The sequence below is a fragment of the Lycorma delicatula genome, chromosome 5, assembly GCF_047948215.1.
Source record: "Lycorma delicatula isolate Av1 chromosome 5, ASM4794821v1, whole genome shotgun sequence".
NCBI lineage: Eukaryota > Metazoa > Arthropoda > Insecta > Hemiptera > Fulgoridae > Lycorma > Lycorma delicatula.
Window position 1 is genome coordinate 131,324,248 of NC_134459.1, and position 25,250 is coordinate 131,349,497.

The 25,250-nt window shown below is 28.7% G+C and overlaps 1 protein-coding gene across 1 annotated transcript in view; it reads left to right on the forward strand.

Annotated features, from left to right (window-relative positions):
* LOC142324536 (neural cell adhesion molecule 2-like) overlaps positions 1-25,250 on the forward strand; it is a 1,211,812-nt gene that overhangs the window by 962,854 nt on the left and 223,708 nt on the right. The window lies entirely within an intron of this gene.

The window sequence follows — 25,250 nt, forward strand, 5'->3', positions numbered from 1 at the left end:
GACCTGCCCGAGCGGGCAAATTGAAGGCGGGCCAGGTTCTTGTAGAGCAGTCTACTGCACGTGATCTATCCGAAGGGGACAATGGATGTAAAATTGATGTGAGCCGAACTGACTATGCTTTAGTGCTTGATTCGGCAGTTGATCACCGAGGTGGCCTCGGTCATTTGCAGCTAAGGCGAACAACTGAGTAAGGACATCGCTGAAAAGGAAGGGGTCGCCACTACGGCTCTGACACGAAAAGGCAGCCGGAGGGTTCACGTTGTTAACTACGTGAACGTACTCACTACGAAGGACGAGTTCCTAAAGGAACTCCGTCAGGTTACAGTGTAGTCAATCTCACTAAATATACTATCCATGTGGCTGGAATTTGTGGCGACGCAAGTGGTCACCTGGGCAGTGCCGCCCAGTTTGGCGGACAAGCTTCTGTTCGATGGGCGAATTCGAATTGGGTGGGTGGCCTGCCGGGTGATGACTTATGATGACCTTTGATGACTTATGTTTTCGGTACTGGAAGCCAGGCCACAGGCCTAAATTGTGTCTTGGACCAGATCGCAGCGGCCACTGCTTTACCTGTAGCGAGCCTGGCCAATTGCGAAAAGACTATATGCAGAAACGTCGGTGTCTCACATGCAAATTGCATGGACATACGCCTGAAAGCGATGTATGTAAGACGACTTCGCCCATCCGCCAGAGTTTGCACAACGAATCTGCTGTGTCTGTAGGGGACAGTCCTATACGGGAGGGTGGTGAGCTCCGGCGTCCACCGCCGGAGCCCACCACCCAAGGGTAGGGTAGTCTGCAAGGGTAGGGACTCCCTTGCAGACTCGATTGGGGGAATGCAAGACTGTAGTCCCGATGAGGGATTCCTCCGGGAGTTCTCAATTAGAGGCTAGGCGCCAAGACCGAAGTCCCATAGGGAAATCCCTTGAGTTTAAAAAAAAAAAATAATTCAACTAAGTATAGATGTATCATTTATCCGCGCGGTGTGTTCGTCCACTACACTGCTTAGAATTTTTACTTTCCATGATAGCTCTAAAGCTATCTGGAAGAACAAAAGATATGATAATCAGTCAAAAATTTGAAATGGGTTTTTTAATTTACATATGTACATCGTATGTTTGTGGGGCAATTTTTTGGTAAAATGTTGGTGTCAATATCTTTAGCGGTGGAGGGATTTGGGGGTTAATTTTCACAAAATTTTGCATTAATTATAGCTTCACTTATATGTAAGAGTTATAAGTGTAACTCCACCTTATATTAAGATCAGTAGATGCGTGCATGCTTATATTACCATTTTTTTTTTGAATTGCCCAAAAATTCTTTCCTATCCGAAAATTTGAAGAAACTATTATTTAATTTATTGCATATTTTTTAATTTAGTCTTATTAATTTCCTTCTAGCTATAGTAGAGACAAGAAAGCCCAAAAAAAGTTGTGGGTGGAGGAACCGATCAATGTTTAAAATATCGATTTTTTGAGTTTTCAAAACCATACTTTGGATTTATTTAAAGTTTTAATAATATTAATAATTTAAATAATAAAACTTAAGTAATAATATTACAATAAAATTTCATCATACTTCACCACCACCCCAAAAAATAAATCTTCGGTACCTTTTTATTGGTTGTACATTTTATTGCGGATTTTTTTTAGTTTATTTAATCTAACATACCAAAAGCAGAAAAAGCAAAATATCTTTTTGGAAGGAGATTTTGGGGATGGGGGAACAGAAAAAATAAAAAATAATAGATTTCTGAATTTTTAAAACTCTTTTGGGTTTATTTAAACATATAATGATAATTTTAAAATAAAACTACATCATAAATTACCCTCAAAAAAACAAATTCTTATGCCTTTTTTTTATTTATATGTAATTATTTTTCCATCAAATTGTCATACAAATCCAATAGCAGGAAAAAAAGTATTACAACTTTGTTGTCAGATCTTTTGTTCTTAAAATTTTAAATTAAGAGTGTACTAAAAATCATTTACTGCAGAGAAAGAGAAGACATGAAAAGAAAATTCGCCCTGACGATTACGAGGATGAATAGAGCATATCTACAATTTTTATTGAATTTTTTAAATATTTGTAAACCGAAAATCGCCTGTTCCCCCTCTAAAAAACTCGGTAAAAATGTATCTGTTTGAACAAATTTTCTATATGTTATTTTTTCCCGTAGGTTGCTTTAAATATTATTGTCGTTGACAGTATAGTTTCAGTACCATCATCGAGAACAGAAATTAAAATTATAATAAAAAAATTAATTTTGAGGAAAAGATTTAAGAAATAGCAATTACGTAACCTAATTGATTATTTACTTTAAAGTATTGATTGTAAGCTATTTTAAAAGCTGTCTTCAATTTCAATTTATTGTTGTTTAATTGTGTATAACAGTAAAATAGCACAAAGACTCTCAGGTTGTTGTTCATTATTAAAACTGTCAACTGCGTCATCTCCTTAAGATGATTTTCAAAGTACATCATAGTTCTCATACTCTAGTCAGCGTTGATGATTTACATCATTTCCATAAGGTGACATTCTATTCCACAGCTTTCATTTGATCAACTACCTAAGGGCACATCTATATATATATAACATAATTCAAATTCAAGAAGAAGGAGGGAGTTTTGTGGTTTGTTATGAAATGTAAGATACATCAACTGGTGAAGGACACAGTTGATGACTTATTATGTTACGTTGTACTACCAGAACTAAAACTTTACCTTTGTATCACTAATGGTTTCATTAAAATTTCTCGTTACAGATTCTTAATTTTAAAATTCAAAACATGCTTTATCAGTTTGTAAGTAAAACATTTATTTAAAAAATAATAATTTTCCTTAAGTTATAATTATATTTTCAGATCTTTACTTATTTATTTTTTATTATAAATTTTAAAACATTATTAAGGTAGAAGTAATTTTTAAATTCGTTTTCCATTCTTAATTAATAAATCAAATGTCTGTTATTTGAACTTATTATCAGAGGTTCTAATGGGATGACAGGATATAAAGAACAATATTTCTATAACAGAAATCATATTCCAATTCTTATTTCCGAAAGCTAATTTTCTTAGAACTTTATTTCACTTTCAAATTATAAAATAAAACGGATTGATGATATTTAAGCTTCTTTTATTTTATTTTCCTTAATTAAAATCATTTTTATTCATAATTAATTGTATAGTAAGATTTATATTATTTTGAATCCCTTTATCACAATAGTGAAGGTTTAATTAGATTTATTCGTTTAAGTTAATCAACTGAAAAATTATCCGAGAAATGATTGTAATTTTGATATAAATATTAGAAAAAAATAACCACTTTTCCGGATATTTGTAATTAAATATGTTTAAACTAAAAGGAATAATTTTAATTTATCCTTCTGGATGTTATTTATATTATCATTAATATAATGTAATTTTTACATTCCCGGTATCATAGCTTTAGAACTATGCTGCAAGAAGGAAAGTATGATAGTCAGTCAAAAACATTGGGTATGGGTTTTTTCAATTTCTCAACGATTCATTACCCGGAGATCTCCCTAAAAAGGTAATATTTGTATGTACGTATGTGTGTTTGTGAGTTAGTGTGTTTGAAGCTTAATAAGCTTAACTACATGCATACACCGTTTATTTTACCATTTTAAAAAGATTTTGTTTCAAAATTTCTTCCCCCGTTCACCAAAAATCGAAAAACCTAACATTTTATTTATTGGATTTTTTTACCGAAATTTCTCTTAATGCCTTCCGAGGCATAGTTTATTGGCACAAGAAACCCGCCAATAAATAATTTTGGTGCAATATTGGTGGGTGGGGGAGCCAATCAAAGTTTAAAGACATCTATTTGTTTCATCTTTCAAAAAAATATTTTAGGTTTATTTAAACGTTTATTATAGTAATAAAGGTTTAAATAATAAACTTGTATGTAGTAATAATATTAAATTAAATTTTCGTCATATTTCACCCCCACTCCCCCCACCACAAACACAAAAAAAAAAAATTATAGTTACCTTTTTCGTGTATATTTTTCCACTGTATAAGAACAAATAATCAGTAGAAGGAACGTATTACAAATTTGTTGTCAAGTTTTTTTTTTTTATAACCCTAAATTTTAATAAGCACTTACAAATATAAATATATGATTTTAATAGTAAATGGTTTTCTTAAAAAGAATAAATGCTCATTAAAATCCCTAAATGTGTTTAGTATATCGGTAAGTTCTACATATGCAGTATATAAAATATCGTTCCAGGTTTTTGCGTTTCACTATTAAGGATATTTACAGTTTTTGTGTTTTCTTATCTTCTTTTATATTGAAATGTTTATTTGAGAATTTTGGGACTGCTCCTTTATCTATTACTGCAATGTTAAATATTTACTAGATGGTCTTTTTTTTAATGATTTGAAGAATTTTCGATTGGAATCTCTGAATTTCTTAATTTTCGTAACGTAACCAGTTATATGTCATAGATCTTCCAGACTGATTTAAGAAGTTTTTTTTTTTTAATTTAGGAATTATTTGTTTTATTTTATTATCTAGGGAGTAAATTATTCTAAATTTATTACTAAAAAAATTATAATATTGATTTAGTTGAAAATATGAAAACTATGAAATACCTTATTTCTTAAATTTTTCCCTTATAATTTTGATAGCGTTTAAAAAATTTTCTTTGTTACATATTTTCTTTTAGCAATTTTTCGAAGAAAAATACAGTATTATTTTCGGTAGTATGTTGGAAGTGAGGCGGTATATATGAATTTTCTTTATGTTTTGAGGTATGAGGAAAATACCATTCAATTAAACTGGGGTTTCCTTATATATTTATTGATGTATATATAAATTATTGTGGCTCGAATATCTCCAAAACGACTAAATCATTTTCATTGCAATTTAGATATGCTGTAGTACTAAGGTATGCATGTAAGTTACGCATGTGAAGATTAGTCGAGTCGTTCTTGAGTTACGCTCAATTTAATACAGAAAAAAAAGTGAGCCAAGTTGGAAGCGTGGTTTGTTATAATGCTGCAAGTTGGAAAGTTGACGTTTTTTTGTCTACGGTATTTATTGTTAGAAATATTAAACCAAAAAATAAATAAAATTAGAATATTAAAACTATATTAAATTAACGAAAACTTTATCTTGTTTTTTTTTTTTCGAAACACATAATGTTTAGTTAAAATATTTTTCTCATACAGTAGTTAGATTAAACCAACAACTACATCAGAAAATAGATTTATTTTCATAGTTATTTATTTACGCGTAAATACGAATAAAGAATAAACATATGTTAAATACCTAATGTAACCAAATTATAAATACATTTCTATAAACAACTTACTAAATATTTTACATATGTACAAAAAAGCATCATATCTTAATAAATTTATGTTACAACATTTAAAAAGAAACAAAAAGACCCATTATACTAAATGAACACATTTGGTTCAAATTTAATGTACCGGTACTTTTGATTTGAACAAATACTTCTTTTTTAGTAAAAAAAACAAAAACAAAAACATAAAACATCAGTTGGAAAAATTACATAATAGAATAATGCAACAGCTGTTGAAAACATGTTGCAAATAATGACTTTGACATTTAAATTTTAGTTTTGTCGGTTTGTTACTACAAAGTATGAAAATAACTTTACATATTTTATCATGATAAAAGAAAGAGCTATGTTAAAACTATACTAAAAAGTTATTTAAATAAGTATTAAAACAAGAGATTGTCAAAAATATATATATTTTTTTTATTTAAACAGTTTTTGAGTGTTTCTTATTTTAAAATTTAACTTAGTCATGGTTTTTATTTAAAATCTAAATTTATGTAGTTGTAACATTTAAAATTTGGGTAAATTTAAACATCATAAATTTAAATCGCTTTCGCCTACAGATGTAGAGCTCCGTCATAATCATGCATTGAAAATAATTCAAAACAATGAAAACAGAAACAAAAAAATAATTACATTGACAAATAGCTAAAAGGACAGAGAAAATTGAAAAAAAAAAGAAAAATGCCTTTGAATGCAAAAAATAAAACAGAGTGTATAACGTAACACTTAGGGCAAAAATACAATGTGTCATATGAAAAATAAAGTGCTCTAATGTTAAAAAATACCATAACCATTTATCTGTTTGCCTAAAGGTTGTATGCTCACCCAAAACAAAATTAAAAATAACAGGAAGCATTTTTTTATCAAAGATACGCCAACAGTAAACATATTAACCACTTCAAAGGAATACAGATGCAGTTTTTTTACACATATATGCCGTCTCTTAAAAATAGCTCACAACAATAAAGGCTTGATACAAATTTCAAAATGCAAATCGTAAGGATATCTTACATCCTTGAATAGTACCAAATGTGTAAAAAATTATTAATTAACGAATAAATTCACTTAGAATTTGATGTGATTTTTTTTTTCTTTAATTATATACTCGTTTCTAACAAGAAAAGATCGCCAGAAAAAGGAACATTTCGTTGAAACTAGGTAGTTGTGTTATATAAATAACCTAACTTCCTGCCAAAGATAACTATTGTCAAAGATAACCTATCATATAAAGTTTTAATATCATTAAAAACCTCGTTTAGATTTTTAAAATGTTATTTCAGTTCTTTACAGAAAAAATGGAATACTTTCAGTGCTGTTACATTTAGAATACTACACAATATTAGGTCACCATCATCAACGGGGATTCTGTTGGAATTCAGTTCTCAAAGGAACCATTTTCACCAACTTTCATTATCCTAAGCTTTTCTCTTCATATCCTTTCCCTTCCGTTTTTGCTTATAATCAGAGAACATTCCGTATCGCTTTCTTCTCCTGTGTTTTTTTTCTAACTCTCTTTCCTTCTATCTTTGTTTCGCTAATAGTTCCTTTTTTAAAGTTTCTACTATCCAATTGTCTACTTTACCTTATTGTTTGTCGTATTTTACCTTTTTTTTTTCTATTTAACAATTTTATCTTCCTTATTTGTAAGGTTATTTTATTTCTTATTACTACTGCCTATCAAATTCTTCATTCTTAAATTCCTCATTTCAGAAAAAAACATACAGTATTACACTGCAATCAAAAAATTTTATAAATATGTTTCTTAATTTCTTGCTATTAAACATTTTTATAAAAATTAATCTCGTGTTCAGTCATTAGTCTTATTTATCTTTATAAAAACTCCAATAAATTATTTAATCTTGCCGTAATTAAAAATATTAAATTTCATTTTTTTATGAAATCCTGTGAAATATGTATATATATTCTTTATTCCTGCTTTCAAGCATTTTTTTATTTAATACTACGTAATATTAAATAATATTATTGTAGAAAAGTAATATTGATGAATATTAATTACTTTATTTTTTTTTTTTAGTAAATTTTTATAATCGTTCTTGAAAATGGAATTTCATTTTTTTTAACTTTTCTTTTTTCTAATTTACATATATTGATTTATTAATAATTATTAACCCGTGATTGTAAGAAAAATTACAATATATAATAAAATTCACTAATAACAATAAAAAAGTGTTTATATGAAATAAAATCAGAAGTTAGTAGTGAAATACAATTTTATGTACATTTAAAAATGTTATATGTAATTTAATAGGCATTATTACATATGTGTATATATAATAGATTTGGTTAAACATCTGATTATTTAATATTAATTGAATATTATAATTTAGAGTCGTATTATTTTTGGATTTTCTAGTTTACCTTTCTGTTTTATTTTATTTAATTATTCTGGAATTTCTATTTAATTTTGTCTACATTAAACTTAACTACAGTAGACTGAAAAATAGACCCTCACAAGAACAATCTACCTTGGTTTAATTCTATTAATCCTGGTTACCTGATCAAGATGTTCCAGTTATATTTCAGATAAAAGCAGTTAGTTAATTACGAGAGTATTTTATCTCCGTATATTTTTCTCCCATCCAAAGTCAAATTTTAACCATAACAGAAATTGTACTGATTAAAACTTTTCCTAATTTAAAATAATATACTCTCATTTTTGTCAAAGAGATCAGAAAAAGGATAAAATATTTTTATTTAAAGAAGCCTTAATAATATCCCATTCGTTTACATTCTATGGCTCCATCACTTTTTAAGCAGGATCATCTAAGAAATTTTACTGAGTTCAATAATAAAGATTAAACGTAATGCGTTAAATTGTTCAAATTTTTTTCCCTAGCTGGATTTTACAGCCCCAAACGATTAATATAAAATTGAAAGATTTCTTCGCCTATCTATTTATCCGTTAGCCAATCTTTCTGTCTCCTTATATTACCCTCTTGTATTTACGTCGTCATATTTTTGTGAAGGTTTTTGAAACAAAGGTTACTATTTACTATTGTCTTGGTATAATCTTCGGCAAATTTTTATCAGATTATCTAACAAAAGGCATATTTTTATTTGAGGAATCCGGACGAAGACGGCAATTTATTTTTTAATTATGAAAAAATTATCTTCAAAATTTTTTTCTGAAAAGTTTCATTCATTCATTTGTTTGGTCGCTTTAATTCCCTTTGTTAAGTTTTAAATTAAATAAAATATTTTAAATTTTCAGTCATTGTTTATAATTTCAATTAAAATTCCTTTCACATTTCGCTCCTATTTTTCTTTTACTTCTTTATTCTTTACTTAACATAAAAACTAAAAGCAATTAGTCTTAAGAATGACATTAGAAATGCTGAACAAGACACGCCACTGTAAAAATTAATTAAGTCTCTTTTAATTGAGGTTTAAAACTAATCGTGATATGAATTTTTACGTAAAAAAGAAATTAAAATTCTGCAATAAAAATGAAATACTCGTAAATGAATATTATAATATTGTTAGATTCGATAAACTATTAAATTTATTGTACGAATTTTTTTCAAATAAAATTATAAATTAATAATAATATTGCAATCAACAAATAATTTTCTTTTTTTAAATTTTAATATTATTTATCTATACCAGATTTTTTTTGTGTGTGTGTGTGTGTGTGTGTGTATGCTCGCGCACGCGCGTGTGTGTCTGCTCACATGCTAAATGGATTTTGTCTTTAGCACTAGATAGAAAAAAGCCGAAAATTAACAGTATAATTTATCCGGTAGTTATGCAGTTATGCAATTCATTTTTTTTTTTCAATTCAGTCATTTTATGATAATTGAGGGCTTATTAATCAGGAGGCGATGATGATTAAGATATTAAAATCAATTTCCAATAAATTTTAAAAAAGTTTTCCTTATTTTTAAAATTTGAGAGCTCCCCATCATGGGAGGAGTATTTAGTTATTTCAGTGATTTTGTTATTTAATAGAATATGTTTTGATCGTTAAAAATTTGAAATTGCGACTTCTTTTTCATTTTGGGGTCTTTCATATTCAAGGGGAAGCATTTGGGTAAAATGATTCTAATAAAATAATTTCTAAATAATTTTGTAACTAAGTAGATCCGTTCTTAGTTCTACTCTTAGTATCCTTCAGTTTTTAAATATGATGCCGTTTCCATACTTTAATAGCATTCTGTATATCGTTTCACCAGACTGTTGGTTTAATTCGTATTGTATCATCTATGTAGGGTTAGATTAAGATTAATGCATTTAAAAATTTAGTAGAATTTTTCAATTATTAAACTTCTAAATCATTTTTATTCCTTTAGTATGGATTTTTTTTTCTTCATTAAAAAATTTAATTATTATTTATATAATGTGACAATAAAAAAAATTGTGCCGATTAGTTTTAAATTACATTTCTAATTAAATATCTATTATTCTACTTAAAAAATTTTCATATTTAAAAATTGCGCAATTCTAGTACGATGACTGACCTGGCGTTTCATTACTCAGTTAAATTTCCTCCAAATCTAAAAAGAAAAAAAATTTGCTCAAATATTAAAAAATTCATTTTTTTTCAAATGGCAAAAGTTTTGCGTATTAAAATATCATTAGTCATTATATTAATAACCCACAAAATCTAATGGTGGCATTTTTAAAATAGAAACACAATTTTTCAAGTTTTAAAACTTTCCATTAAAGTTATCTGAGTACTACTTACAACTTATCAACTTACCTTTAAACCCACCGGGCTGGTAGAGTGGTTAACTCGTCATCGCATATCAGCTGATTTCGAAGTCGAGAGTTCTAAGGTTCAAATACTAGTAAAGGTAAATGTTTTTCAAAGGCAAAGTTTTTCACCTTTTATACGGATTTGAATACAAGATCGTGGATACCGGTTTTTTTATGATTGGGTTTTAATTAACCACACTTTTCAGGTGTAGTCGACTAGGTGAGAGGGTACAAGAAAGACTATATTTCATTCACCTTCATACATATCATACTCATTCATTCTCTGAAGAAATATCTTTCAGAAGCTATTCAGAAAAAGACAGAACTTATCATCGAAATCGTTTCACCGGATGAAGAGTAGGGGTTGAATATGCATTATAAAAATAGATTACAAAAGTGTCTATGTGAGAACTGTTTACTTTGTTTTCTTGTCTTTATATTTTAAAATTCGTTTAACTAATTGCCAGTCTATGAAAATCTTGAATGATGTTTTGTTTAAAAAAAAAAAAAAAAACATCATTCGGTAGTGATATCGTACATAAAAAGTAATAAAATTCAGTATAATTTGTAACAGGAAATTACAGTTATTTCGCAATCTCTTGGAATTAACAAGAACCTTAAATTTAATCTCGTTCCTAATGTTAATGTTGAATTTTTATTTATTGTTGTTGATCACGAAAAATATTAGTTTTCAGATTTCAATGGAAATATTCTTGAATCCATTTTGACTAGCTCGGCGTGACGTCTGTAGGTACGTACGTATGTCTCACGTAATTAAAAAACGATTAGACGTAGAATGTTGAAATTTTTGATTTTGGACTGTTGTAACATCATTCCATAACTCCATTTTGCACCTCCCCTTTTGATTACATTTGACTGAACCAAAAGTGTCCAAAAAAAGCCCAAAATCCCCAAAAAATTGGATTTTGGACTTTTTCTTAACTGCAGTAATTAGCTCTCATTGAGATTTTCAACAGTATATCATAAGTGGTACTTATTTTCGTTGGTTCCAGAGTTCCAGTCAAATGAAAGTTTAATTAATGAAATATTTAGATCGTAAGCACATCGGTTCAAATCCAACTTCATCTACTTTTTTTATTTAAATACATTGTTTTATTAATAAATATAAATCTCTGATTATAAACAAATTATTTTAACTTAAGTAATTTATTTTTAACTTTTGTTATTTAAAGATATTAATTTATTATTACTAACCACTGATTGTAAAAAAAAATGTGTATATGTGTATATGCGTAAGAAAAAGTCATGTGATGTCCACATCAGATTTTTATTAATTTTTGTTTTTCTAACCATAAAAAAACTTCATTATAGGTTTTATAAACCTGTAAATTTTAGGGACATTATTAATTAGAATAAAAGTTGTAAAAGTACTATTTGAATAATAAAATCAACTAACACTTTAATGTTATTTGTAAATTTACAAACACAAAAAATTTGTACAAAATGGCAAATTTTAAACGATCAAAGAAATCACATAAACAGTTGTATCAATCGATTACATACATCATTTATAATTTTTTCTAACAAGTTCAAGACATGTTGTCATTAACGATAAAGTATGTTATTTACTACTTTAGTATGTGTAATAAATAAGTAGCTCCGAAATGAGAAATTAAGAAGTTATTTAAGTAGCAAGATATTTTAAATTATGTTAAAAAGAGATTATATGAATTCGTTCCTATTATAAAATATAAAAACATTTAGTTAACAACATGAAATAAAACCCCTCCAAAGACTAAATTAAAAAATTAAATAAAAAAAAATGTTGCATAGAAAAATGAATGATCCTGATTTTTACATCAACCAAAAACTAACTTCATGTAAATATTTTCTGTTTTTAATGTTACATAACTCTGTTCGATGATGAATTCATAATTTTCTTGATATTCTCCGTAACTGCTAGGAGTAAAGCTCGAATATAAAATCGAATGTTATTCGGAAACTGCTGATTGTCATTAGATTTCGAGCTCCGAAATTTGCAGTTTATTTTATTGAAATGTCCATCTAAATAAGAATGAGTCATATTGTTCATAATTCAAGCGATTTTCTTCTTTTTTTGTACGAGTTGTTGAAAACGGACTGAAACATAATAGATGCTTTTATCTCGTACTTCTAAATTTCGAACAATCTGCATCTTATATAATAATAAATACAACTGTCTTAAAATTCACATAATGAATATTTCTCAATCCCAACTAGAAAGTCTTCAGATCGAAGTTCTGGGCTCCTCCTCGATACTTTCTTCTAAACGTTGAATATTTGTATTTGTAAAAAACGAAGTTGCTTCCAGAAAATAATTAAATCAGCAAAGAACCTTATTATTAACTGCAATTAAGAATGTTGCCTATAGTCATTTCTGAAAATAATATGTCTGTCGTATACTCTTTGAGTTGCAACTGTTGAATATTAAATATTTTCAGCGTAAAACTGCAAAATTATTGTCCTTTAGTTCAAATTCCGCCTCTTCATTATAAATTACTCATCTAGTTATTTTACAATATTAACAAATCCACCTAAAAATTGAAAAAAAAAATGGTTATTCATTTTTCAATCACCAAGGAACTTTTGAACCAATCTTTTATTATATTTCTACAGAAAGTTTGTTACTGTATAATAAATGTTTAGTTAATTTAATTAATTTATTTAATCTCATGTATTCTATAAATTTATTTAATTTAATAAAATAAAAGTATTCTGTTTCAAAATAGAATAACTGGAATAATCCTTAGTAAATCTATAATTCAAGTTTTTTTTAAATATTTATTTTAGTGCAAAGTAAACATTTTATTCTTCACTTTTTTCTTTTATTATCTACAACCAAATACTACATCAACAAATCAGCTACTTTTATAACTCTTTCACTCTGTAGAACAAACCCTTAAACTACTCCCTCAGTATCCAAAATGAAACTCAACCTATTCCATCTGAGGTTTTACAACTGTAAATATTTCAAGGAAAAGAAATAATCTCACGGCTTTGTTCCTTTTTTTGCAGTATAACATTTTTCTCTTGTTTTATTAATCTATGTTTACTCTCTCTCAACTGTATATATTAAAAGATTTGAGTAATTAAATATTAAATTTATTCCGTCTAATTTTATATTATTTTTTATCGTCAAGTCCAATATTTAGCCGTTAATTAAACCCCAATGATAGTAGTATATCAGTTATGTATTTGTTCATATATATATAATTAATATTAACTGTATTTTGATTTGAATATGAATTTTTTATTTTCACTCATTTTCTAATTAATGATGATTAATTAATAATGATAATGATTAATTCACAATCATAAACTCATTTATACTTCCTTATATGGAAGTATTGTAATCGGGAAAAATTTCGGTTTTCAGATTTCAACCGAAATATCCATTTTGACCATCCCTGAATCCATTTTGACTAGTTTCGGCGTGACGTTTGTACGTACGTATGTATCTTGCATAACTCAAAAACGATTAGTCGTAGAATGTTGATACTTTGGATTTAGGACTTTTGTAACATCTTTTTCTGCACTTCCCCTTTTTATAAGAACGACTGAACCAATAATGTCCAAAAACAGCCCAAAATCCAAAAAAAAGTTGATTTTGGACTTTTTGTTAACTGTAGTAATAAGCTCACATTCAGAGGTTTTCAACAATATATCATAAGTGGCACTTATTTTCATTGGTTCCAGAGTTGTAGCCCAATAAAATTTTAATTAATCAAATATTTGGATCTTGCAAGATCAAGGCACATCGGCGAGAATCCTACTTCATTTCATTCTTATTTTTAGCTTTTTTTTTAAATTAAATATATTGATTTATTAAAAATTATTAACCTGTGCTTGTAAAAAAAGTTTTACAGTAAATAATAATTCAATAATAACAAATAAGTATGAAAAAAATAAATATGTAATTTAATAGGCATACAAGGTCGTCATGTGGTGTCCACATCAGAGTTTTCATTCTGCAGAATAACTGTAACCAGTAATCTTTTTAGTGAGCCTTAGTTCCGAGATTTCCAAACTTTTTCAAATAATTGATCTTGTCTTTTTTCTGAACTGAAAAAAATTTGTTTCGGTATTTGAGCTCATATATTCATATATATTATTCTTATGTATTGAGCTCATATATTAACTGTTTTAATTTAATATCAAGCGGCGTCCTTTTATTAAAAAAAAAAAGATTAATAAAGAAATTGTCCACAATGCATTTATGTTTGAGGATATGTAGCAATAATGTCGGATGCTGACGCATTGTAAAGTGAGCATATCATACAAATACTACCGCAAAGGCTTTACACTACATCGTCCAACTAAATACAATACAATTCAAGTATGGTTGGTCAGCTTCCATTTGCTTTCCGTTACTTCAAAGAGAAGCCGCTCATCCTTTTGTTTTTTTTTGTGATCAGGTTTATCAGATAACGAAATTCATTGAACACTTTCAATACAGTATAGGAAAAATGTTCTATTGCGACGCGCTAGCTACTAATGAATTATAACATAAAAAATGTTCACACTATGCACGAAGAAGAAGCTTTACGCTACTCACAATCACAAGTGATGAAAATATTGAACGCGTACGTTATGTATGTTTTCAGTTGACTAATAATGACAGATCAAATTAAATAATAATTCTGTATTATTTTATAATTTATATTTATGATACCTGTCAAAATGCGCACACATTTCGGTCTCAAAGCTGTCCTTTATATTAACTGACTGCTATTCAGGTACTTCCAATCCCAGTTGTGTTTGCCATTTGACCTGTTTATATGTTGATTATCAACAATTCTCCACTGGATTTAGTAAGATTGATTTTTTTAAATTAGTATATCTATAATTAATTACAATTATGGATTTGAACAATATTTTTTTTTTTTTAGTTAAAGAAAATTAATTTGTCTGATTTTAAAACTTTAATACAAATTTAGTAAAGACGGCAATGAAAATTGAAAATTTATTTTTTTTATATAAAAGAATGTATATAAGAGCACTTATAAAATTTTGTTGTCTATATTTAAATTAGGAAAAAATAACGTATCAAAAGCAGATCGGCACAAGCTAGAAAATATTTTATCAAAACATGAAGTGTACGTAACATTTAGGAATTAAAACATCTCTGGAAAAGAATTTCAGCGGTTTAGGATAGCAAATGCATAAACATGGTTTATGGTTTATAGATAATTAAACATCAAAAAAATAATATTTTTTTTACTAGAGAATGTTGAAAATTAGGAGGTTCATAGACTTTAAAGTGAACAGCATTTAAGTTTACTATGCTTTGGAATGATACAATAAGGAAAGTTTTGACTACGAAAAAACTAATAAAAAAGATTGGGTATATTTTGAGTATCCCATTTAAAAAAAAAAAAAAAACTTAAACATATCCGATGTTTTAAGTTGTACTGATTCAAAAAACAAAAAAAATTACGGCGCGATTCTATTTCGTATGTGATTGTGTGTCTATTTTTCTTAATATCTTTTGAACGTGTTTTAACGAGTTATAACCTATTAAATTGTTATAAAAAGCTAAAGGGAGTGAATTAATTCCCTTTTCGTGTATAATGTGATTAAATACAACCACAAAATACTGGCTGCACTGTAGATTAATAAACAAGTGTTCGCAACTACTTTGCCTCTTTTTTAAAATGAACTGAAAAATAAAATGGTTCGTGGTAAAATCTTACAAAAAAAGAAAAAAATGGAATGACCAGCACGTTCATACTGCTGAAGGGGGATTTCGTTACAGAAGAAGAAACAACATATAATAAATCCATTAAAGATAGCCAAATGTTGAATAACATAGAAACAAATAGTTTAGGATGTAAAATCTACATTGTAGATAAAAGATAGCATAAAATGGAAAAGAATAAAATAATTGTTTATATATTTATTCAGAACAAAGATAGTTATTTATGGTAATATTAGCCGGTCAGGGCATACGAATGTAGCCTTTCCCGACTAGCCAGGAATCCCCCGCTATATTCGTTATCCTTATGGCTGTGAGAATAATATTAATAAATAACATTTTAACATTTTTTATAACATTTTGCTCTGAGGTAGATAATCCCCACGTCCGGAACACAACATCTATGTTCCACGTCCAGGGCGGCAACAGCTGTACTTTCGTACATTACATATAGCTGGCTAACGGGGTTCCGAGTAAATTCCTCGGTTATACTTTGTTAAGTTTGACCTGGTTTCAACTTCAGGTCACTAAACGGACTGGATTTTTGGCTACCTGCAGGAAATGGAATAACAAACGATTTTGGAAATGGATTCATACCACTCTTAGAGCTGGCGGTGGGGCGGCCAGGGTCAATGTTATTGCAGGTGTAACGGAGACCCTTCCGTTGTCCACATGCCCCCTGTGATGGCAAGCATGTAGCAATGGCGCCCATGTATGTCGGTGCATGGGAGCTCTGAAAGCTTCGGTGAGTAGGAGCCTGGAGTCAGTGCAGAGACTGCGCATCCGCTCTCTGCCAGGACATATGCCGGTTCCACCGGAGTACCGGGTCGGACCTCCAAGGTTAGTAGCCCTGGAGTGGGGGTGTACCCCGGCGGCTAGCCTTGCTACAGAAGGGATCCACTGTTCATGAATATTGAACAATCAAACGTGGCAGAGGGTGCACGTAAACACCCTCGTTTAGAAACCTCCGATTCGCCGCAAGCGAAGAGGAAAAAAGTAAAGAATCTGATAGGATAAAGAAAGATGCTGATAGAATCAGTAAAGAATTAAAGAAAAGTCTATTTGGCTATAGCGCACCTAAGCCAAGATTTTTAATTATTTCAAGGGAGAATGGAAACTTTCAAAAAGTTAGTCCATTCCTTATCGCAAGAGAAGTTACAAATTGTGCTGGTGGTCCTGTTAAGGAAATTCGTAAAACTTTTAATGGATTGCATGTCGAAACCATCAACGACATGCAAAGCCAGAAAGTTTTGGCGTTGAAGAAGATCGGTGAATTTGCGGTTTCTGTCCAACCGCATAGCACACTGAACTCATCCAGAGGAGTTGTTGTTTGTCGCGATTTTCTTAATTGTACAGAAGAAGAAATTGTACAAGAAATGTCGAGTCAGGGAGTAACTCAATGTCGCAGACTTACTATGAGAAGAAATGGTGAGATTCTTCCTTCGGCGTCGCATGTTTTGACATTTAATAGGCCGAATCTTCCTGAAAAGGTACGAGCTGGCATCCATGGGCTTGATGTACGAGCTTTCATCCCGCAGCCGATGAGATGTTTTAAGTGTCAACGATTCGGACATACAGCAGCAAGATGTGAAGCGCAGGAAATATGTATATGTGGAGAGAAAACACATGAGAGTTACCCATGTAAAGACCCTCCAACCTGCGTTAACTGTAAAGGGCATCACAATTGTCGTTCAAGAAACTGCCCTACATATAAATTAGAAACAGCAATTCAGGAAGTTAAAACGCTTCAGAAAGTAAGCTATCCTGAAGCAAAGAAGATTGTTAATAAGCGTACACCACGACCATCGACTTCTTATGCAGAAGCAGCGGCTGCCCCTTCCACATCTAAAATTAATGTAGAGCAGTTGCTTAACACGATGGCACCAAGTCTTGCGACGATGATTGAAAGAATCATTGATTCAAAGATTGAATCGGAGAAAACAAAGTAAAGATGAGAAGGCTCATCCTCGGACTGACGCCGTTGACATGAGAGACACACCAGCGCCGTTTAAAAAACCAGCTAAATCTGCGATTGGAAAGTCACCAACTTGTGTAAGAATTAAAAATCTTGATTTATCTGACAAAGAGAAACAGATCGCTCCGTCGTGTAGTCACAAATCTAAAGAAATTGTGACAAGAAAACCTGAATCTGCGGAAATTAAGGTGCAAGTTATTTAGAAAAAGCACCAGGCGCAGATGAAATAAAACCTGTACCAATAGAGCCTCCCAAAGCGCAAAGACCAGCTTCGGTGAGAGCATCTATTTCAGCCGGACCAGTACTGCAGTAGAGATAGAGTCCGGCTCATCCGCCGCGGAGACATCATCGCACATTAATTTAGATTCTTTAGCTAAGATGCTAACAGCGCTGGCGAAAGTTTCATCAACTGACGTCAGCCGAAGAACGTCACTGGCATCCGAAATAGAGGAAGAGATGTCTGAGGCCATGTCTGAGGCCTCAGTTACGCTGTCATCAGAGGTTGAGGCCGTCAGAAGAATGGAGAAACGTAAAAAAGGATGGCCGAAAGGAAATCCTAGAAAGTAATTTTATTGGATCAGAAGTTATAAGAAAAGTAAAATTTTTGATCATTTTTTTTGACACATTAAAATGTGAAATTTTGAACCCTTTTTTTATTTTTTTTTGAAGTGGGAATGGGCTAATGACCAAAGTAGTCGATGCCCCTAAAAAACCTAAAAAAAAAAATAAATAAATAAATAACAATCAAAGCCTGCAAAGCTCTCTTTCCTGCAACGTTTCTCTCGTTCTTGAAGTAGAAGCTCTAATACGTTCTGCTGAAGACGAAGCTACAACTCGAGTCTGGGCGTAGCGCTTTGTAGTCTGGGCTACAGCTCGAGTCTGGGCGAAAAAAGCCCACGTTTAGGCGTGGGCTTTTTTTCGTACCTGCTTTTAGCAGGTAACCGAGAATCACTCTCTTCAGCTGTTTCAGAGGACCAAGTTACTCTTATTTTTTGGTAGATTTTGAATTATAAGAAAGTTACTTTTGTTTCTTGAAGAGAAATGTTTTTTTAACTTTTGATAATTTCAGTATCGACAGCCAAAATCCATAATCCAATCAAAATCCATATAAATCACCAAATACTAATTTGCCAAATCGCTAATTTAAACTAATTACAATAATAATAAAAAATTAATTAAATATTAAAAAAAATGAATCATTTTACTTCATTATGTTTCTGTTACCATGATCACAGAGATATAATGAAGTAAAAGGATTAATTTTTTTAATGAATACCTGTAATGTCTTAAATTCCATTAGAAATATCATGATAACTCTTACTGGAGATAATGACCAAGTCTCTAAGGTATAAATCCATAAAGTTTTATTAAAAATTGTCTGTAGTTATACGTAATGAGCGCAAAGAGATGACTGTAGTTATCATTTTATTATATGTAAGAACATAAATAAGCTAGTTTTAAAAAATATATATTTATAATGTTTTATAACGAATCTATAAATTCGGGTTCAGTTTAAAATTAAAAAAAAAAAGATATTAGAACAAGCGTATGACCGAAGTAACATCTAAAATGTGGTAATCAATTTTTTATGAAATGAATTTTGTTTTATTATTTCGAGTAAGAATAATAAGTTAATTTGATTTGTGTATTACTTGTGTGTATTTCTATTTATTTATATATATACGGACGCTACATACTCAAACTATGTTTCTACTTTACTGATAACTCTTTAATAATAATATTAAAATTGTCTATCTTTCAATTATTTTTAGAGTTACAATTTAATTCTTGTAAATAACGTTAAACTTTACTCGACCATGCAACATATTTATTCTGATCAAATTTTGCAATTTCAGATTAAATTGACGTGACATAAATTTAACATGTAAGCTTATATTCAAGTAATTTTATTTGAGTATACACACTTATGCAAAATATACCAGATTCGATTTCCATCACGAGTATTCTGGAATATTTTTTTTGTTTTTATTATTATTATAATTAATTTTTTATTCTTTGCTAAGAAATAGTGTTAAAGTAATATTTTAAATTAAATAAAACATATTTCATTAAATAAAACCATTTAATAATTTTTTCGTAGATAAATATAATATTTAAATTTATAAGTAATTTTCCTCGTATTTTTTACAATATTGCGTGGTCCTGTGAATGCGTGAATTCTTACTGTGCGCCTCCTAATTTTAGAAGTCAAGTAACCTGAAGATGAGATTATAATCTTGAAATGCATTGTTAAATCATCAAAAAAAGTTCCAATTTTTTTATGAATTGTCATTTCCTGAATTTATTAATTTTTTTATTGTTCTTAAGTGTAATGAAAAGTATTTAATTGATTTACTGGACCGTAAAAAATTTTATTTTATAATTTCATCGTTAACTAAATTAATTTTTACTATTTATTCATTCAGTTGACTTATTTTGGTAGAATAGTTGAAATTTTGCCTAATCTGAATAAAGATGAAATTTAATATATGCAGAGGTAATAATAGTTATTCGCATATGGCTTATAAGTTATACTTGAAAAAAATATAATTCCGTTGATATTCATATCGATTCACAGTTTCAGGATTTATTTCAATAGTTTATCTTAAAATATCACAAATAAGATGAAATTAGTGTAATAACAATTATTGTTGTAGCAACAAGAATAAATATAAAAAAAGTACATACATTAAGTTTTGGTCAGATATTTTTTGAAAAAAAAAAATTAGTTGTCATCGATACTTTTCTAAATACTTGTTCTTTCCATTTGAAATCAATTGCAGATTAAACCTCTTATACTGACTTTCGCTATAAATGAGGAAAAATTAGAAAGCAATAAAAAGTTTATTTGTAAAATAATTGTTCAATAAGATTTTGCTTAAAACATTAGTTATTATCTATAATGTTGGAAAACCAGTGTTTGACAGAATTTTTTTAAGATAAAAAACATAAAATTAAAAAGAAAAAATTAGTTCTGATATTCTTAAAAGAAGTATTGATACAATTCTATTTATATATTTCAAAAAATTAGAAAATGAAATGAAGTTCTCAATAGGCTGGATACTTGAGTTATTAAACTTTTTCGAAACGCGTATATGTTCCACAAAACTTCAAATTTAAGCAAAAAAATTGTTGGTTTTTTATTTGAGTTTTAGATCCTTGATACATTTTTTCTCAGATTTCAATATTTTTGTGGGTTATAAATCTAAATTAGAAAAATAAAATCTGCAATAGTAATTGAAAAATAAATTATTTTGTAGTGAAACGATATTTTCCATGAACATTCTTGAGCAACCAGTCTCAAAATTTGAAAAATTCATAGTAAAAAAAAGTAAAATCAAAACCGAAAAAATCTAGATATTCTTCGGATATTTATAACAGCAAATATACAAAGTTTTAACAAAATTCCAGATGATGAGTTACATGACGTAAATTATTTGATATGGAATGACCGAACACTTAATCACAATTGCATAAAAATTTCTTTTATTTATATATTACATAAAATATGAGACAAACTAAACGAGACGAAAAAATAATTGAGACTTAAAATAAAAGCCAACACCAGCAGCACTCTTTCGGAATTTCCTCCCAAAAATTTTTCAATTTTTTTTTTTTTTTTTGAACTATTATACTGTAATATTGTGCAATATCAAAATTTATTAAAAATTCATCTGTTTTAATGATTGAATAAAATTATTTTGGAGAAATGAGAATGTAATTAAAATTTCATTTAATATATTTTTAAATATAACATTTATTATAAATCATAACAACAATTACTTTTGTAAATACGATACAATACTTATTTTACTAAACGATGATTATACTACATGATGAAACTTACTAATATGTTGAATATCAGTGTCAACAAATCTTCCTTATGTCAGTGACGTCATAGAAATTCACATAAATAAGATTCCAACAAACTTTATTACCGATCATTAATAATTGCATCATTCTACATAATTTGTATATTTAACGTTAATTAGACGAGGTTAGCAAGAGAAGCGAGCGTAGGTTATGTTTGATTGATGTCATATATCGTTAAAAAAAAAATTGGAAATTTTGGGGGAAATTCCGAAAGAGTACCCCAAAATTTATCCGAGGTAATTTAACAAAATATATTTCTTCCATGTTAGTTCTTTTCGAATTTTCTGGTAACAATGTAGCAATTGTATCTACTTCATTTGTAAGCAAAGTACACACGCGCTCGCACACACATTCACGCACACACACACTTAACTCATTTAGTTATAGTATGTTTTGTTTTTTTTTTATGCTAAACGTAATAAAATATAGTTTCGTTTGATATTTTAATTTATTTTTCATTTACACATTTTTATCTACTCATTTTTTTATTCTATAATTGAGTACAGGCACAAAATAATACAAAGAAAGTATTCTTAATTTTTAAATCAAATCTCCGGCTATAAATCGTTGACATTCAGCGAGTGATGGAAGATTCATACTGAAATATGGTTATTACCATGCGCATTCTAGCGGTAGCTCATACTAACTTTCCATTAGACAACAACTTGTACCAGTCACCATAGACAGTCGTTTTATACAGCGTGCCGTCATGCAGTGGTCTGTTAGTTCATGCAATAAGATGCGTTGTTACATGTTGCTCTACGCGTTGTTCTTTTCTGTTGTGTATTTTTTCTAGTTGTGTAAAGTAGTATTATTTAATATATTCGCTGTTGTTAAATAATGAAACGTGCATTAAAATTGTTCATATCGTTTGAAATGAAGCAATGAAATTATACGGGTTTATCTGTTCTTGATTGAATTAGCGATGATAATAAAAGACATGTTCCAGATTTGACTGAACATGGAATGGAAGGCGATATCTTAAATAAATTTGTAAGTTTACTAATACTACTCTGATATTTTCTTAGTTAATTATTATGATATTCTGTAATTATTCATATTTATTAACAAATTCGATTTAAGACTTAATACGTAAATTATTATTAAATTAAGTTTGTTCCGTTTGAAAGACATACCGGGTTCCTTACAAAACGTATAAGCAATACGATTTCATTTATATAAATTTTTATTTAGCACACTCTTAAGAACCTCAAACTCATTATAAGTTTTACTTGCAGGAGGCAAATTTTGGCATATCGATGATAGCTTACAAACAATGTCACAATGGACAAATTATTTTATTTGTTAATAATGCTTATTCTCAACTGTTAGGTATATTTCGTTTTCCTTGTATTAGATCTGTGATCACCTGAAATTTCTCTAATAATTATAAATTAGCATCAAAACGCTTTCCGTTTGGAAAAACTCAATAGACAATTCAAAGCGTTGTGGACATATAACGGATTTTGACCTATATAACATAAATTATCTACCGATCTTAAATAAAATATTTATTTTTATAACTAATTTAATTGTAATATTATAAATACAGTGAATCAATATTAATAATCTTTATAATAACATTATACCAGACAAGACAAGTAGAGTAATGTAACAGATATTATTATAGATGGAAGGTATGTTAATTTGTTATTTCTGGTATTGGTTGGGTATTTGGGGAATGTTGTTAATTTGCATGTTAAATTATTAACCTAATACTATGTTACGTATAACAGTATACTCTTGAAAGGTGAAACTGTAACATATATGTCTCTACATAAACCTTTATACTATCTTGTAACATTAAATGTACGTCTTAATGAAAATTGTAATCGTGAATAGACAAGAACAACGAAAATTGTTTTCTGACAATCAAAAAACTCTATTTACACCCTAAATAATTAATTAATGTTTTCTTAAGAATAATTTTGTAATCAATATTACACAAAAAAAAATCTATCATAAATCATATTAAGTGATCCTTATAAATTTATTTTCAAATTTCTAATGTAAATAAGGCATTTTTATTGTAGCAGTTATTGTAAAAGTTGATTGACAAAATAGCCTAGAATATTCTTGTTACACCTTATACATAACCTATATTTTGTGTTAAAAATACAAGACTTTTTCACATGGTATCAAATTCGTAAATCATGTGCAGAGTAAAATTACTCTATTAATAATAATTATTTTTCATTTAATTCAATGTGAGGAATTCTTTAAAGCAAGCAGCAAACATAGCGTTTGCTACTCTCGTTATCAGCATTAAGGGAATTACTTTTGTATAAACATCTCATTTGACTTTACAGAGAAGTATCAACTGAACCAAAAAATTATATCAATAAACAAATGACTATATAAGGAAAACTGTATTACTAAGGTTTATTAAACTTTATTCTTAATATGCCATTTAGTGGTATTATTCATTGAAGTCACGGATTTCGTTAGAACTTCGTCGGTAAGAGGCGACGAGTCAACGAACTACCACTACAGTTCTAAACATGACCTAACCTAACAGTGAAATGAAAGTGGGAAAAAAATAATAAATAAGCGCGAAAACATTATATTGCAATTCAGTTGGATTAGTAATAAAGAACACTTTCAAAAAATTCCTCGAATTTTGTTAGACTTTTTTTTTCCATTCGATGAACCCCGGAACTCGAATAACTTTGTAATGTACTTGAAATAATAAAATTTAAAAGAAAATATACTACAGCTTGTTTTAATAGTAAATGCTCTTACGTAAATGAAAGAACTGAAGATGAAAAAATTCTTTTTTAATTCCCATCACTTCTGTACAAATAAAAAAAAAAAAAAGTGTAGTTTACAAGAGACTATACTAGTTTTATTAAAAAATGAATAAATAAAACAGAAATAAATTCGATTTTAACGATAAAAATCGAGGGTTACACTTATAAAGTAATAAGTGAAATATTACATCTCGGATTTTCGATTCGTAAAGGTCTTATACTAGTTTTATTAAAAAAGGAAAAATATGGTTTGAAGTGAATGATATGAATATCAACAAAAAAAATTTGCCGTGAAATTCAATTTGTTTGTTCTTAAGCAATATATTTTAAAAATAAATCCATAAGATAACAATCAGTAATCCATAAAGAAAATAAAAGTGAATTGAATAATATAACAAAACGTAGTAATATGCAAAAAATTACAATGAAATTGTAAACCGTACGGTTAGATTCTCGTAGGTATCATTTATTCCGCTCAAAAAACAAAACTTTCTGTAATATAAAAAATACAGTTTTTAACAATACGATGTTGATATTAAAAAAAAGTAAGTCAGTACATTTCTATTATCAAAATCTATTATTAATTTAGAATTTTCTTTCAAAAAAATACTGTTAAATATGTGTAATAGACATTGGATGCAATAACAGATAATAAACAAAGTTTATAATTAGCAAAAAAAAAGAAAAACTTGTTACAACCGATTCCGGCCCTTGCTATATCTTACCGGCCCGATATTTAATTTATTAAACAACGAATAATCAGAGGAATTGTGTTGTTTCTGTAAATGTGATATGATTTTGGATAATATTTTAGAGTTTAATTAATAATTACCCGTAATTAATAATTCAGTTTAAAAATCAGTACATTCCGTTAATTAGCTTCCATTACGAAATCCTTTGTTTA